Raw genomic sequence first — 18030 nt, 5'->3', positions numbered from 1 at the left:
TTTGATGAAGCACATTTAAGCAATACCTAAGCACGAGTGCAGGCAGGCAACACTCAGGGATTCCTAAGTCCTACAAGTTTTCCCCACTATTTTCCCCCAGCCATGCACACAGCTACAATACGGTGATACCCTGTGAACAAATTCAGAAGGCAACATAACTTTTTAATATATATTTACATATAATATAGATGTACATATTTATAAGTGTAGTGCTATATATAAATACAGCAGAGCATTCAGACGCCTTGGCATCCTGCAAGCACAGCTACTGCTATCCTTCCTTCAAAGAATGCCCAAGATCACTTGAGCTCAACTCATTCCAGAGGGGCCAGCTCCACTGGGATACACAGCTCGGACCACCTCTCCCCACAAGCTCTTCTCTTCACCACTCACCAGGACAGGGGTGGGAAAAGCACCATTCAGTACTTCAGGCACACAAGCCCCGCATCACTAGCAGGAGCCAGCTTAGCGTGTGTGAGCTACGAGCTTAACTCAGTTCTGACAGACATCTGCAGGGAAAAAAAAGAAGTGAAGTTGCTGGCCCTATGAAATAGAAGGTGGAGATAAGGCTTCCCTAGAGCAAGGGGGCATTTCAACCTGAATCGGAATCCCCCGAGCTGGAACCCAGCCAGAAAGGCCAAATAATAGCCCTTCTGCTCACAAAACTACCACTGAACCTTGACTGTTGATGAGCTGGCTGGAACACAGTTTTAAACTCATTCAAAATAAAATGGGGAAAAAAATCCTGCCTTCCATCACCCCAATAAGTCATTAAGTCAATGCTTTTCTCCATTCTTGCTTTGCCTGTTTTTCATTACTCGGTTCTTCACCAATTAAATACTTTCTTTAAAAATGACAGATTTTAAACTGGTTTCTTTCAATGAATATTTTAATACTTTCCCCTTGTGCATAATGCAACTGGAAACCCTTAAGTATTGCATATGTATAGATATGGAAATTTTGCTTTTACCTAGATTAAGTGTTTGCATTGTTTCTTTGAACCATCCAGCTTGTGTCTTTTACAGGAAATTAAATTAACACAAAGCATCTTTTAATAATTGTAAGAGTTCTCCAACAATTCAATTTGCAAAAACACAGGCCAGCATTCTGCACTATAGTAGGTGGTTTATCCAGCGCTTTGATGGAAGATCTTGTTCAAAGCCTTGTCCAGAAACTTAACACCACCTCATACTATTCCACTGATGCAGTCAATGAACAGAAAACAATTATGAGAGCACAGCCAAGCAACTGTTCGCAGGCAAAGTTGTTTCAGTCTTAAAATTTGGAAGTCTCTGGCTACCCATTAACGTAATCAAACTGAGCTGCAGCCAGGATGAGCTCCATGAAGGCAAGTTTATACTAATCTGCTTTATTCTGCTTTCCTAAAATGAAGCCAGCTCTCCATTGCCAGAGGCCTCAGCCTTGCAAAGGATGGAGCTTGGCAGCTCCAAAACCTGCATGGGGTCTTGGCAGGGAGTCTCCAGTACAGGTCACCTCAGAGGATACACAGGAGAGGGATGAGCGGAAGAGATGCAGAGAAAGAAAGACAGCATCAAGGTATAGAGAGGACTCAAAACAACAAAGAAGCCCCAGGACAAAGGCTGCTACATATATATGTGAGCAGTCGCCCCTATTGAATAGGTAAGACCATAGCCAGACGCAGCAGCCCAAGCCACAAAAAAGCTCTTGCTTCAATGCAGCAATGTCTCCACATGCTACTTGATCACCTATGCCTCCCTAAAAAGCAGCACTCCCACCCAGCTGCACTGTCTGTCCTTGTACACCACACGAGCTCTGCATGCCACATACTCAGGCAGCCCTGTCTTGGAGGTGCTTGAGATCCAAAAGTAGGAAGACAGTTAAAAAGCAGGATAGTAGGAAAACAGTGAAAACACAGGAGGCCTCAGAGGGAGCAAGTGGCAGAGCTACAAACGGAGCTCAGTCTGGCTCCATCCACCCAACAGCAGCTCCAGCATGAACACAACCAGCTTTTGCTGCAAATGCAAAGACACAGAGCATATTCCAAACAAATATTCTTTAAGAGGCAAAAAGAAAAAAGAAAGATGCCTCAGTTAAGACTTTTGGGGGAACTACTTTTGCTCCTGGGTTCATAGGCTTTAGCCTATTTTTAGTAAGCTGTCTTTGCAGATGCCAAAATAACATCTCTCCCCCTCTTTAATACACAGCTGGACATGAATCTTTGCAGCCTGACAGGCAGCATCTGCATCCAGCTTCACAGATGTGAATTACAATAGGAAATCTCGAGAGAAAACCTCTTCTCTGGAAATCCAAACACAAGTAGTTAATATGGTCCCACTGCTGAGCATACAGCACATGGGAAGGAGGGACCCACAAGTGCAGAGTCAGAAAGTTCCTTCCCCTATCCTTTACTCCTAAGCAGCATGCTTAAAAAAATCAATGTACAATTCAAACACTGTGATACAGAATTGCTCCTTTTCTCCAATACAGGCACTATTAGCACGCAACACTGCAGCTAAGAATCAGCATTTTGTTTGGAAACTGCTTCTCTTTGGCCATCAGAGCTCTGCAGAAAGGCTACAAGTTTATTTACATCCACCAGATCCAACATGATCTCTGTGCAGGCAGGAGAGGCAGCCAGACCATGTAGATGCTGCTTTCCCATGGAGAAGCACTGCTGCATTCCCGTGCAGACCCACAGTTTGAAACTCCTAGGGAGCATCCATCCCTCCCCACTTCCAGCCCTGTGAGAAGCAAGTGGCATTGCAAACCCTCCAGAGCATCAGGCTGCTCTGACTGTTCAAGCCCAGAGTAAACTGGAATGTAAAATTACAGCAGCCCATCTCATGCCTCAACTGCTCTTTGACACCAGCACACTTCCCAGAGCATGCATGCTCTTGTATGCTTTTTGTTCTTCATGAGGCCTAAAAACCTCACTGGGAGAACTTTGCCCATTCCAAAGACACAAGCCAGCAAAGCCCATGCCTCTGGGAGCTGACTCTGACTCCATCCAGGGAAAATCATCACAGCCTCTGAAGGTTCCTTAATGCCATCAGTGCTGGGAAGTCCACTGCACCCTTACTCCAGTAGTGGGAATACACTGGGAAAGGGGCACAAGGGCCAGAGCCACCCCCAGGTTTTCCCACTACTGTGGGAAGAGCCAAGTTCCCCATTGACAGTTGGGCCACCAACCTCCCATCACTGCCTGACCCCTACAAGAGGCTCTGCAGCAAGAACAGGGCTGTCGCACATCCACTCCAAGGCTGCTCCAACTAGATTAGTTTCCCCTGCTTTCCACATGCCTGCCACACACTCCACTGTGAAGCACAAGGAGGAAGCAGGTATACTAGAACAGCTTGCAAAATCCTGTCACATAAGCAAACCAGCTCCAGTTTGCCCATGTTAGCAAGGCACGCAACCTGACCTCTCCCTTCTCCATGCCTCCTCAACCACAGATTCAGCCTGAGCAGGCCCACATTTTGTTTAGCTACTTTACTTCATCTCTAGCAGCCTTCTGCTTCCCTGTAGCCACAGTCCTCTCCCATAAATCTTCCTCATTTCTCGCAAACTCCTACGCAGTGGGCTTGGCATCCTGGCTTGTTTCAAACTTCACTCAGCATCATACAGGCACAGCCAACTTTGAGAGGAGCATTCACTTCCCATTCTTCATAGTCTCCAAGCTATGCAGCATATTGAGTCCTTGCTGTAACCTCCTGTTTATCACAGAACAAGTAACAGTTTAATTTGGATTAATTTCACGTATGGCTTCTATCAGACCCTGGAGAACCTCTGGCTGTCCTCACACTTCTGCATAAACATCAACTAGATCCAGGCATGAGGCTCTAGATAAGGGACAAAACGTCTGCTTCAAAGCTTTGCAGCACAAGCTAGACAAGAAGGATAAAAGAAAGGACACTGCATAAATTACAACACTCTGAATTTCCTTGTGTGCCTGTGGGAGACTGCAGGTACAAAGGGCAGGGACATGGGCTTAGAAGACAGACACCACGGCAGATGGCAGTGCAAGTAAGGAGCATGTCCTCCAATAGGACGGATGGAGGTATCTGAGGATCACACACTTTAGCTGCCAATGCCACTCTCCACAGCTCTCAGGAAGGGCCAACAGGACAGGGGATGCTGGCTCCATCCAGACAGCAGCAAAGCGATGCAAGCTTGCAAGACAGCCAGCTGCCACACCAGCAATGGCCAGCTAGCTGGGCACATCCCATCCAAAACGTCACAGCCTGGAAGGGAATTTTTTGTTATTTTTATATCAAGAGACAGTATTTTGCACTGTGCAGTTTTATCCTTGCCCCTGTGATTTCTAACTCTTCAAGCCAGAAGGTTCACTGGCTGCAGCACCTGGCTCTGGAGCAGCTCTCACCACCCAATAAGCCCACCTCTACCCCACCAGCGCAGCGCAGTCCCCCCTGCAATCTCTGGGGGCCTGTTTCCTTGCCCTTCACTTCCACACCCAAAGACTTCAGCAGCAGAGACCCACTGCTCCCTCCATGCAAAGGGGGCAGACCAGGAAGCCCTCCTCTCTTCAGAAACCATCTCCCCAACAACTCACCCAGGCAAAAAGGACAACAGCAAATGATCTCCATTTGGGCCATCACTGGTCTGCATCCCCATCAGCCTCTCTCCAGAAAAACATGGCAAGTCAGACAATGCAAAACTGAGGTCTCACTAGAAGCAGAAAGCAGTATTTCAATTGCCTCTAGCAGATATCTCATGCACGGCACTGCTATTTCTTGTGCTGCTTCCAGCAAGTAACATCTTACCCACAAACAGCCAATGTCTTGGGGCGAAAAGAGAGAGCAAACCTAATGAGGTTCAGAGGAAAGGCTGGGGGTCCCAGTTCTTCCTTTTAACACAGAAACATAGCCTCCCCGTTTTGCTACTAAATGCAGGCTCTGCAGAAGCTACATGAACACAGCTGAATCTAAGGAAGGAAAGTGCTGTTCCTCATCATCCTTAGCCAAGCCCTAATTACTGCAGACATAGAAAAATGATCTAGCAGAGTTAGTAAGAAGAGTAATTAACTCCAATATCACAGCCAAATTCCAATTTAGCATCAGCAGTCCAGCTGGATACACTGTCCTAAACAGCTGGGTCACCCATCCTAAACTATTGCCACATGTGCTGTACCTTCCCTACCCCCTTTGCTCCCTCCCCTCTGAAAGAGGTACTGAGATACATCAGTACATCAGGGCAAGTCCCTACAAAAACATCATCTTTTTTCAACTGCTTCTGCATTTACACATGCCTGACAGCCTTGCATAAATGCAGCAGCCCGAACTCTGCAGCCTGTTATTTTTATGCCATGCCCCAAAGTGAACTGAGCAGCATAAGGCACAGATGAGCACCAAGCACAACCTCACGTATGTTTTGACTACTGCATTTTCATACCAGCACTGGGTTTCAGTAGGAGCAAAGTGACTTTGCAGGACAGTGTGTCAAACAGCTTCTCTTTACAGAAACACAAAAGGGAGAGACCTTTGTTGCAAGGAACTCAAACACACAGCAACCACAATTTTTGTTCATCATATCTCAGTGATATGTTCACTGATGAATGAATAAATCAGTATTTACATCAAAGGCAAGTTTTCCAGTTGGAGGTTATTTACTTTTGCCTCAATTACAGCAGCTCTGGCAAGCTAACTCAAGATACAGATGATGTACAAGCCAAGCAGCAAGTGCTCGCATGCTGGGAACTGTTCAAACAGGAATAATTCAATCTTTTTGTAGGCTCACCCCCGCTAATTTGCCACAAGCTGTCTCTTTTCAGCTGCTACACGAAGCACAAGAAAAAAAACCAAGCTGGATTAAGCTGGTAAGTTTACAATCAGTTCATCTACTGCGAGTTCAGGTCAGTTAGTCTGCTACATAAAACAAGTTAATTTTTTTCAGCTTCACAGGGTTAAAGAAACAAAAGTTTATTGCCGTAACCAAACATTTCTCACGGGACAAGTGTGCAGCACTTACTTAGCTAATGCAAACGACTTTCAATCCGCATGCAAGGAACGTATGGGATAATTGTAGGGCACTCTCTTCCACCGACATTTTACAAGTATGCTTTAGGTAGCTATGGAGACGTTACAGCCTTCTTCATTTTGCTGTCATAACTAGACAGCTGTTGATTTCTTTGTAAAATTCCTTGGAAGAGTGGGGAAGGAAGGGGGAGTTTTAAGTGTCACAAGGTCTGAGAGTAAGTAGTTGAAGAAAACGGTAACAGATTTCAGATGGAGACAGCAGCACGGAGGCTCCTTACAGGAGGTAGCCTTGAACCCCAGGTACTGCTTCAGTCCTTCTGCAAGCAAGGAGGTAAGCATACACTACAGTAACAGAAGGATAGCCTCCCAGACAGGTCCAAAAGGAAAAGCATTTCTAGCTATCACTGCTATCACCCTGCACAAAAGGAGGCACTGTCCAAGGGCGTGCTGTGGTTTTGCTCCAACACAAAGCTCTCCAGAAACATGGTGGGTCTCCATCCTTGCAATCACCATGCTGGGCTACAAGATGTTCCCCTCTCCCTCCAAGCAGTTTATGTGGAAGCCTCATCCTCAGCAGGCCTTGCAGACAATCAGTGCCTCCTCTCCACACTCCCCAGCCTTACCATAGATGAGTGCTTGAACAATCCTGCACCTCACCCTCCTTCCAACAACAGCTCAAGAGCTTGCTGTAGCTGGGCAAATGCTGGTCCTTAGCAGCCAATTCCATCATGATGCCCAAAATGATCCTGAGAGAAATGCCTTTCACTATATTGATACTTTTATGATCAAACATTTTGGCATATGAGGATTTAAGACCGCACACTGCAACAAGCAAGTCTGAGACCAGAGATACTGACCTAGAAAACACTGTGTTGCACAGATAAGGACTGCAAATAATTATGGATTTAGGTCCCATTCAGAAACTCCCTTAGTAATGAGAACAACAGATCAGGCTCCTAACAGATTTTTCCCTTTGGATAAAACAGAAAGGAAGGCCTGTTGGACCAAAACATTTTTCTTGCATTCATCTTAGACCCAGTCACAACAATGGAGGCAGAACCTGCAGAATTATCTCTAACACCAAGCTGCAGGAAGTTTACCAGCACCACCCTGAAAACAAACGTCAATCTTCTCATCTCCACGCTACAATTAAAGCCTCAAGACCAAAATGACGCTCTTAAGCAACACTGCAAATGGAGGGAGAGCAAGCAATATACTGCTGGAGCACCTGCACCTACTACAGACCTGTTACTGCTCCTTTCACATAACCATCTATGCAAGGACATCATCAATACTGCTTTGTTAATTCCTGTGAAGGCTTGAAAAGGGGGAAGGGTTAATCATCCTTTAACTGCCAAGAAGCAGTGTGAGGAGTGCCTTTACTGCCCTCGGGGCATATGGGTGCCACCAGCTGCTGTGGGTGGAAGCACTTGGTCTAGACAGCACAGACACTTTCACCACCCTTGGTGACAGTCAGATCACACTGCACTCACAACGCCCTGGTCACAGCTTTGCCACATACTTCTGCAGCTGGCATTACTAAGTGGCAGCCAGTGAGGCCACCGAGCCCTCGTGCCCACCAGTGCAATGCTGCACCCGGAGTGGGGCAAGTCAGCCATGGGACTAGCCCAGGGCTTGCCCATCCCACAGCCAGCTGCTCTCAGATACCACCCCAACACCATCAGCAGCATCCCAGTTTCACAGCAGTGCCATGAATCTGGTTGCACACCCCACCAGGTGCCATGGGGTACAGCCCAGCCTCAGCCACTGCCAGCAGATGGCTACATGACCCTTCCTGGGGTACCAGAGTGGAACGGCACACATCCACACCCCAACCCACCAGCAGTGCTCCTGCTCAGTTGGAGAGCAGAGCCACACTGCACACACCTCCCTGGAATCCCGCACCAAAACAGCCTTCCCAAGCAAGGGCATCAAGAAGAGAGGCACACCCCCCCACCCAGTGTCCAAATTCCTAGTAGCGCTGCACTTCCCAAGGATACCTTCTGTCCAGCACCATCAGAAGTTGTGGTGGTCCTGCCCAGCACTACAAGGAGGTCCAATACGAGCTTCAGGATAAGTGAGGTAATCTCCAACAGGATGGGTTTTTTTGGTTAGGACCTGGTAATTACAAGTTTCATATCCACAGGAAGGTGTAGACCAAGGTAAACTACTCTATGCTCTTTTTGGAGGAGGAGAAAGAAATAAGTAAGCAAAACAGAAAACCAAACAAACCAAACCCACAAAGTACAGAAAAAAATCCCAGCCTAAGACAAGAAATTCTTCTATATGGAAATAAGAAAAACAAGTTCTTAGAGCTAAATTAAGCTAAGCCAAGAAACATAAATATGCATTTCTGAACCTTGCCCTGATGCTTCCTTTACAAATATAACAAATCAGAAGCGCTGTCACAAGTTAAATGAGCTTCAGTTAAGTAGAGGGGGAAAATAAATGCCGACGGCTCTGTGATCCAACTGACAAGCTGTTTCAGGTCTGTTCTGATCCAAAACCAACTTCCCAGAGATTTAAATGAAGAGTAAAGAAATAGTCTTCATTGCTTAATCCTGCTTTAGAAGCCGGACAGAGGATACTACAACAAAGCTAGCACCTGAACCCACCAGGAGACATCTAGCTACATATGCTTTTCCTGGAGATTAGTTGCTCAACACACCCACCACTTCTTGAAGAACTTCTCCATGCACACAGCTGTGGGCAGGAACTGGGAACACTTAAGTGTGCCTTGGCTGCTCCAACATGTCCTTATACTCCTCCCTCTGCAGAAGCTACTAACCTGCTGAAATTGTCTGTAATACACATTATGCTCCAGAAGAACAGCCATTTGAACTTGGACCTTGAAAGAAACCACTAAGGATAGCTACTTCAGCCTCCAGCTGCAATGTGAAGGTTCCCCGCCTTGCAGCACGAAGGCCCCCAGAAGGTAGGGTACACAAAGGACTTGTCAGCTATGGTGCAGAGCTATCTGTGAGAGATACTGCCAGTGTAGGAGACAGAACATAAAGCCCCCAGCTGAGCACCACAAGGAGCACAGCCATCAGACCACCACCTCCCACTGTAACATGCGTTTTGGATAGGGAAATCAATGCAGTTCCCAGAACCAGGAATGCTCCCTGCTTGCGCAGACTAATCCACACCCCAGCCTTCGCCTCCTCCTGCATCCTGCACACAGTGCCTCTTGGAGGCAGCACACTCCCCACCTGGCTTGCTCCCGGTGCTCCTGTGGGATCAACAAGGATGGACCCGTGCTACATTTCAGCACAGGTTTATAAACCTAAGCCAGGGTGCTAAAGGAGACACTTAGATTGCACAAGAAAAGCTCCCAAGTCAAGGCAAAACGACACAATCACACAGCTGACATCTATGGATACCCATCTGCGCTCAAGAGAAGAAGGTCCCAACAGGCTATACGGTCCCTCTCCTTGCCAGCATCTTGTCTCCACAGGACTTCTTCCATATGAGTAGACTACCTGATCCAAGCCTAAGAGAAAACAGATTCTGGCAGTCTCCATATGGCAAGAGTGATTTTTACAAACCCACACCAGCTGTGTCCTTGCTAAGCTGCACAGAACCCAGACCACAGTACTACAGCCGCTATTTTCAGAAACACGGCACATTTTGAAGATATTTTTCCTCACCTGCTCTTCAAGGCAGACTTCAGTTATCAGCATTACACTCTGCCGAACCTTAATTTGATCCTACAGACACCCTCACATGCCAATCTCATGACATCCAAAAACATGCATCCCAACCTCCAAAGGGCCGGCGTGTTCTTCTCTACATCCCGTACACTCCCTGCGATCTGCACTAGTCTAAAAAGCCAATCTCCTTCAACAGCACTTACAGGTTTCCAAGGTTTCGCAAGGGCTGCATTTCTGTCTAAACTTGGTACATTGTGACAGGTAGTGAGTACACACACTTCATGGAGAAAATACCAAGTCAGGACGGACTTCAACAAAACACCTACCTAGACTTTCTGAATTATTCTGGATCCTCTGAATGGACTACAAGGTCCCTGAACTCTGGAAGTAATGAGAAATTAACTTTCACTCTGATTAAGACCTCTGCTGTGGAAAGACACTTAGCAGCACACCACAGGCAGTCCAAGCACACCTGGCAAACACAGCACATCTTCAAAGCATCCAATGTACTGCAAGCACTTCCAATGGAGTTCTGTGCATGTAGCAACCACACTCCTCATGCCCTCCTGCAAGGTGCCTCGGACAGCAGGTAACCAGCAGTAAGGCACAAGCCACAGGCCACAAAAACTAATGGGAACAGCACAGTCTGCAATCCATACCTTGGTCACTCCTTTAAGCACAAATGTGATCATAACCCTTAACCACACCTTACCCCTTCAGACAGAGAAACCGTTTCTGCCAAATTCTATGTCAAATGGCAAAGACCAACAGAACAGCCTTCAAGTCACTCACCGAACTGCTCTTCTTTACAGCAAGTAATGCCATTGCCATTATTAGTGACCTTCCTTCTGAATTTTAGAACTTGGTGTGAAATCCTCAGGACCCATGCTGCGCTAGGCTGAACCCCTCAGCCTGTGAACACCCAACCACGAAGCTGGGCAAGAACCAGTCTCCCATGACCATGCCTGCTGACAGAGCACACTGCGGTGCTGACACAGCATCAGTGAACAGTACCACCCTTCCTCATCCCCAAAAAGATATCCTGGTGCTGGTTTGGTAATCGCATGTTTGCTCTTGTTTCTATCATTTATAAAAGATCACTACAGGGGAAAGTGCTGAAAAAGAGGAGATTAGGGCATTGTTTGTTTGTTAGCTTGTTTTTGCGGTATTAAAGCTATTTTTCTGTTACCAACTAAAAATTGCTTACATTGTATCTCCCTTCACCACCACTGCAGTGTCCATGAACTATTTGGGTTATATACTACAGTCACATATAAAACATACCCTATACCTTTTCCCTTGATTTTTGTTTAGAATTGATTAGTCCGAGAAAAGGCATGCAAAACCAAATCATTATCATTTCCTTTTATTTTGACACATTTGTTACGGAGCAAGAAAACAGTTATTCTCCCAAACCTGCCACATTTGGAGCCATGAGAATTCTTTGATTTAAAACGTGCTGATTCACACTAGTGGTTATCAGATTTTTCTGGTCCAAGACATAATTAGACAGCTGTCTTTGACAGCACAAAGATTCTCCAGTTTAGAGCTCAGATACTGCAACAGCCGGCTCAAGTCTGAGCCTTAAGTTTTCCAGTAATATTTAGGAAAAAGCCTACAAAGAAAGATGCAAATACAAATCCACTCTTGGATCTGTGTACTTGATCTTAGAGCCTTTTGTTCACTGGTGGCATTTGATGGGATCTTATTCATGCAAGAGCTACATCCAAGAGTTACAACACTGTGCCTACTGGAAGTGCGATTACCATCAAGATGTATGCAAATGGCTGCTTAAAGTCACACTTTTTGTTATTTTTATCTTACCTCAAACACCACAAGCCAGAAACTGCTTAAAAGGCCTCTGGTCCTGATTCTCTGACACAACCTGCACTGCTTAATGACACGGAATAGAAAACAGGAAAACGAACATCCTTACCTTAACACAGACTGCGACAGAGGTTTCCAGCCTGGTGCTGGACAGGAGACCTCATCTCCTCACCTGAATGTTCTCATATAATACAGGGAAATCAGACTTTTGCATCCTCCGGTGGTTTTAGCAAGATTCAGACTTGCACCATGCTTCCAAAAAGAAAGAAGAACGATTTTGGTCTTCACCAGGAGCCATTCCTCACAGTCCTGAGATGACATGCAGAAGATGGAAGACGCAAGGCATGAGGGCGAGATTCAACAGCATTCCCCCCGGCAGCACCTCTAATGAAGAGCGCTCTGATGAAGCATTAGCTCTGTCAGCCTGGAGGGACCAAGCACTCAACAGAAACAGAGCACAGGACCCCCACCCAGGGGTATGTCAGGTTTGCAAGACTGCACTGTACAACTGAAATGCCTCCCAAGTTCTCCATCTGCCTCCCCCATTAATGAAGAAGATGGCCCAAGCAGGGGCAAGGAGAAGAGAGGCTTTAGTTGCAACTGGCTGTAAGACCTGTATCTAAATATATTTCCACTGAAGAAAGAAAACAGCTCTTTACATACTGGGTTTATCTTGGCCTATAGACAGAAACAAGAGAAAAGCCGTTGGAAAAAGGACAGACCTTTATCCCACCACACTTTCCTCACATACAGCAGAAGTCGCAGAGGAACAAAGAGCTCTGGAAGCTAAAGGATATCAGGAAATCATAAATGCCCATAGCAAGAGCAATACACATCATGGGCAAGCAACTGCAAATCCAGGGTGATGACTTAATCATTAGCGGAAAATTCCAACCTTGAAGCAGAAATAAAGTACCATCTTGCCAGCAAATACTACTAGAAAAATAACAAAAAGCCACTGTCTTCAGCCTGAGCTGACCCAACACACAAGTCAATTTGTGAAAGAAATGGGAAAAAAAGGGGGGAGGGGGAAATGGATGCATCATTTCCTGCATCTCAAGGTGTGTTCACAGCTGAGCAGCCCTGCTAGGGTGCTCCAAACAAGGAGAAATCCAAAGCAAAGATCCCACCAGAAACCCACCAAGACACATTACCTGTGTCTTAGCATGATCATCTGTTATCTGAAGTTGGAAACATGCAACAACTGCAGATAATGGCTTTAAGCTGACAAAGGGGAGATTTAGATTGGCCATTAAGAAAAAATTATTCACTATGAGGGTGGTGAGGCAGTGGCACAGGCTGCCCAGAGCAGCTGTGGCTGTCCCATCCCTGGCAGTGTTCAAGGCCAGGTTGGACAGGGCTTGGAGCACCCTCGTCTAGTGGAAGGTGTCCCTGCCTATGGCAGGGGGGCTGGAACTGGAGGATCTTTAAGATCCCTTCCAACCTAAACCATTCCATGGTAACAACTGCATGGCAAGATAAATACTGTCCTCCAAAAGAAGGAACAAGCTTTGACTCTGGATCAGATGCTGACTTTTCCCAATGTTGGGCAAGGGATCTAATCTCTTAGGAATAACACGGAGTCTTTATTATGTTACGCAAAGATTAATGCTTGTAAACCTGTGATGTTCAAAGAGCTACTTGAACAGTAAACTTTACTGATTGCTAAAGCTGCCATTAAATGGCCACCTTTATTCACACATCCCCTATTTAGCAGTCAACTTTCCATCACTAAGATTTTCCAGCCAAGACACAGGGAAGGCTGAGGCCCTAGTCCTACTCAAACTGAAAAGAAGTCAGTACAAATGCAAAGACTGACAAAGGGAGAAACCTGGGCACAGCACATCTGCTAAGGAGACACCACAATATACTGGTTAGGCTCTGGACACACAAACATATACAGTATGGCAAGACAGGGAAGGAATTTATACTAGATGCTAAATAAATGCTAAGTGAATGTCTCAATATAAACACCAGCAGTAAACAGAAGGCAAGGCAATGTAGTTTACCTCTCCTGAACTGGATCCAAGAGAAAAGCCACTAATGGCATGACCAATGGGACATCACAATTACAAATGGGGGGAGGAGGCTTTATTCAGCCTAAATACAGGAAAGCACTCAGTGGTTTTATGTATGAAGGTATTAAGTGTTTTTATGTATTCTTAATGCACAGCTGTATGCACAAGCTCCACACAAACAGGAGTGAACGCAACAAAACACACCTGACCCTTCCATAAATCTGTTCCTTACATTAATAAATTTACAGATGTGGCTTGGCCAGACAGAAATAGGTCAGATAATAATTGTGGAGCTTTAAAGAAGCAACATAACTTGAGTTTTGCTTTGAAGCCTGAAAATAACAACAGCATGAGAAGAAGCCATCCCAGGTATACCAACCTAACTTGCATATCACCATTACAAGCAGAGACAGAGGTTACCAGCATGCAAATTCAGCTGGGTGTGTGTGTGTGTGTGTGCGTGTGTGCTTTACAGACCCCCTCTAACACCACAGGAATTTCCAGGATACCCCATTACATCCCTAAATCCTGCCTAGTATTTGGGCTGTTAACTTTCCCTGTTGAAAACTACCACAAACCAGTAGACTATCAAGTCACAGGCATTTATTGCTTGCACTCCTCTGGGAATCAGGGACGCATTTTCGGACTACCTGAACCAGACTTGTGATCTGGTCACCTCTCTGCACTCCCTCCACCTTCACAGAAAACACATAATGCAAAGCACAACAAAGGAAATTAGTCATTCAAACAAGTTTACAGTAACACCATCTTGTCCTGAGTATAAGCCAAAAGTATATTTTGATGCAATCACACCACTGTTAAGAAAGTGACTAAACCTTCTTTGGTTTTAAACCTCTCCAGGGGAAGGATTTTCACTCCATTGAAACTGCTCCTTGAAGTAGTGAAAGAAGCATCACAGAAACCCCATTTGGATGCACTCACGAGACACAAAACCTCCTGAAAGACACCTTGTAACATGCAGCACTGCCTGCCTGTCCTCAGGCCATCCAGACCTGACCAGTGAGCAGGGACCAGACTTTGTCCTCCTCATCACCAGTGAGCAATGGGACCAGACAGGCCAGCAGCACCACCTGGGAACCTCAGTTGCTTGGGAATGGCTGTAATTTCAGGAATGTTAACAATTATCCTTACGTTGAGACGGGTTACAAGTGAAGTCTCCCCATATACTGCCACAGATGTTTACATCAGGACCCCATTCCTTCCTGCAGTGTGTTTTACACTGTGCAGTGCAACCCAAAATGGAAACCCGACTTGGTTCTAAATTGGGAAGAAAAAAGATGAGATTCACCACAGCGTTCTGCCCCATGTGACATCCCTGATTTCAGGGCACTCCACCCTGTGTTCCAGGGAGAAGCAGAAATGTTACTCACCAGATTTTCCAGAGCGTGGATCTGCTGCAGACACATGTGCACAGGACACATCAACTTAAATATTCCTCAGCAGACCTGATCCAGCAAATGGATGAAAATCCAGGGCAAAACTCACTGAAGCCAAGGAAGCACTTGAATCTGGACCCATACGTATGGGCTCAGGCTCTTGCCCTTATCTCATTTAAGAGGGTCAGAGTGGCTGCTGAATACCTAACAGCACCTTGTTGAAAGGTGGCATGCCTCAAAGCAGGAGCAATGCTGCTAAAGAGAGAACTCCCTGCTAAAGGCCCCGTTCCACAGCCCAGCAAACAGGTGAAGCTCTCACTGCTTTCAGGGAGGAGAGAAACATCAACTTCATACTCCCCGCACCAAACACTGCCCTTAATTTACAAGCAGCACTGCACGCCGCTGACAGCCATACTTGCGCACAAACCAAACACTTCCCTCTGCTTCTAGGAGCTGATCTATTTGATACAGCTTTTCAAGAAACTGTGCTGAATCCCACTGTCAAAACTCCCATGGGACAGGTATTAAGCCAACTAGAGAGCATTTCGACCTTAACTCCTTACTGATGTGAAGAAGTTAGAAAGCCAACATCCTTGCTGCATTGAGAACAGAGTTTAAGCAGATTTCAGTTTTCCTGGTTTCCAGGATCCCTCTCAAACCAATGTGCCATGCTGCTCCACTGAGCACACTGGCTTTACTGAAACCCTTACTTGTGGTTTTATTATAATCACGAGTCCCTTTTATCCTTCACCAATGTAAATCCTCAAGCTATAGCTGCTACCTTTAATAGAAGCAATAAATCTGGAGTTGGCACACTGAAACATCTTCCTCTCAGTTATTCGATCATGTAAGCATGGAGAATATTCTCACTCTGTGACCCATTTTTGCTGTTTACTTTTTGGAACGCAGAGACACTCGTATTGCTCAATCACGCTGCCATTGCGCTATGTACCACAGCTTATACACTGTGCTGTTGGTAGTATCTGCACTTGGGCCAAAATAGGAGCCAGCACTGTCTCTGAAGGCTCAGATACCACCAAGCCCAAGTCCTAAACACTCCATCTGTGTTTTTGCACGAAATCAGTAGTGCTGCACTTCCACGAGAGAGCACACACGTCGTTGTACCACAGCCAAGCGTTTAAAACCGAAGCCGGAGCTTAGTTTCCCCCCCCCGCAGACATAACTACATAGGTGTAAAGCCCTGTTTTACTGCTACAGCCAGCATGTGAGCTAGCAGAGCTGTTCCAGCTTTTAGAAGTCACAGACCTAAAAGAAACAGACTTAGGAGAAATAATTACAGGATGTAAGAACCCCAGGCCTTAAATCAAAACATGTTTGGTAGTTCAAGATAAAACTCTCAACTGAAGTTTTTCAGTGCTTGCGGCTCAAGCGTCCCGCTAAAACCCCAAAAGATTAAACCGTAGCCTACCGCTTCCCAAAAGTTCTTTAAAGCACGTAAGTAAACTACAGGAGCTCAGGAGCCCATTACCGAAGCTTCCTCTCAAACCGCTCTCCTTCCCCCTTCCAGCCAGGATGCAGCACAAGCAGCACGGGAATACCTAACCGCAGCCTTAAGAAAGACAGGGTTTGGGCAGGGGGAGGAAGGCTGGCGGCGAAGCCCCTCGCCGCACCCCGAAAGCTGCCCGCTCCGGCGGACACGCGGCGTATGCCCCCGCCCCGGGCTCCCGTTCTCCGGGGCACACCCGCTGTGGCCCGCGGGGCAGGCGGCCCAGGCCCACGGCGGTGGGGAAAAGCCGGCCCCACTGCGGCCCCGACGGCGCGGCAGGAGCCGCCGGTGCGCGCAGGACAGCCACGGGGAGGGGCACGGCCCGCCGGGACACAAAACTGCCGCAGTTGGTGCGATTTCGGGCCGCGGGGCCGGCCCTGGCAGCTCCTCGGCGCGCCCCTTACCTGCGCCCGAACTCTAGCGGGCCCTCCCGGGGCGGCAGCACCTCCGCCTCTGCCAGTTCCCTGTAGCCCCCACCGCCGGCCGCGCCGCGCCACTCCGCCGCCCGCCCCGTCCCGGCCGGTCCCGCCCGCCCGCCCGCGCCCCGCCCCGGACCGCCCGCAGCTCCGCCTCGCACACCCCGGCAGGGACCCAGGGGCCCGAGCTGCGCCGGGTCGGGCAGCTCCGGGCGCCAGCCTAGCTCCCCGCCCCGGGGCCGGGCTTTCCCGACGGGGCGGGCGGCAGCGCCGGGCCGGGCGGCAGCTCTGATTGGGGCCGACAGCAGTCATTCGTCGCCGCCGGAGGGCGGGCTCGGAGCCGGGGTCGAGCTGCCCCTCTCCTCGCCCGGTGCATTCAGGAGCGGAGCCGTACAGCTAGCGGACTTTGGGGCTCGTCTTCGCAGCCAGGTCCAGGCGACTAACTTCACTTTGTTTTGAGTCGACCCAAAACTTTTGTATTTCAGAGCTCTTCCTCCCATCCTCTCTCCAAAGGCTGGGTTAGACAAAACTCGTCATATAATGTTTTCGCGTGTGGAAAAAATGATTTGGTTGTAGCTCGTTTCTGACCATAGCTTTTAAAAAAAGTGGAAATTTCCATTCAAAAGCGTGTTGGAAGCAAACATTCTGGATTCCCAACAAGACAGGGAAGGTACCGTTTGCTGTTTAAGCAGTTTGCGAAGAGGGTGAATCAATTCAAAATTTGTTTTTTTTCTAGCAGGTTACTGGCCTATTGCATTGGCCACAGTTGCAGTTAAACGGGGACCAAGCTTTAAATTACAAGAAAAGAAATGCATGCATCCGTGCAATTAAAATACCTGATTTTCTTTAGTGTCTTCTGCTTCTAGTGCTTCTCCTTCAAAACTTCAGTGACTAACTATGGGGTTTGATGCTGTAGCGTCAAATCCTACAGCTGGTCTTTTTGCCCATTTTCCTCAAATCTTCATAGATTCTCCAGTGTGTGCTACCAGTTTGTGGTCAGCTAAATGGGCAAGTGCTAGCACCAGGCTGAATCCCAGGGCTCCCACACCCAGTGCTGTATCCCTCCTGGAATGCCTGCAGTTGGACTTGCCCAGTAACAAACACTGGGAACAAATACTGATCTCCACTGAGGTCCAGTATTTATCAGCCTTTCCATTCTGAATTGACTGTTCCATTGATTCCTTTACTTACACTGTAATTGATTTTTAATTCAAAAAATGAACGTGACACAACTCAA

At 47.2% G+C, this 18030-nt stretch overlaps 1 protein-coding gene across 16 annotated transcripts in view; it reads right to left on the bottom strand.

Annotated features, from left to right (window-relative positions):
• PPFIBP1 (PPFIA binding protein 1) overlaps positions 1–16891 on the bottom strand; it is a 112958-nt gene extending 96067 nt beyond the window's left edge. For 11 of the 16 annotated variants that reach the window (XM_062634818.1, XM_062634825.1, XM_062634824.1 and 8 more), the window contains exon 1: positions 16782–16890. The gene's annotated coding sequence lies outside the window, so the exon portion shown is untranslated. Of the gene's footprint in view, positions 1–7975; positions 8117–16781 lie in introns of those variants that run through there. The other 5 variants (XM_062634823.1, XM_062634827.1, XM_062634836.1 and 2 more) reach the window with 3 other exon arrangements.
• Positions 16892–18030: the final 1139 nt, after the last annotated feature.

This window comes from Pezoporus occidentalis, unplaced genomic scaffold (genome assembly GCF_034315485.1).
Source record: "Pezoporus occidentalis ecotype Australia unplaced genomic scaffold, CSIRO_AGI_Poc_V1 ctg44, whole genome shotgun sequence".
NCBI classification, from domain to species: domain Eukaryota; kingdom Metazoa; phylum Chordata; class Aves; order Psittaciformes; family Psittacidae; genus Pezoporus; species Pezoporus occidentalis.
The sequence above is the reverse complement of the archived record's forward strand: the minus strand, read 5'-3'. Positions and strand labels throughout refer to the sequence as shown.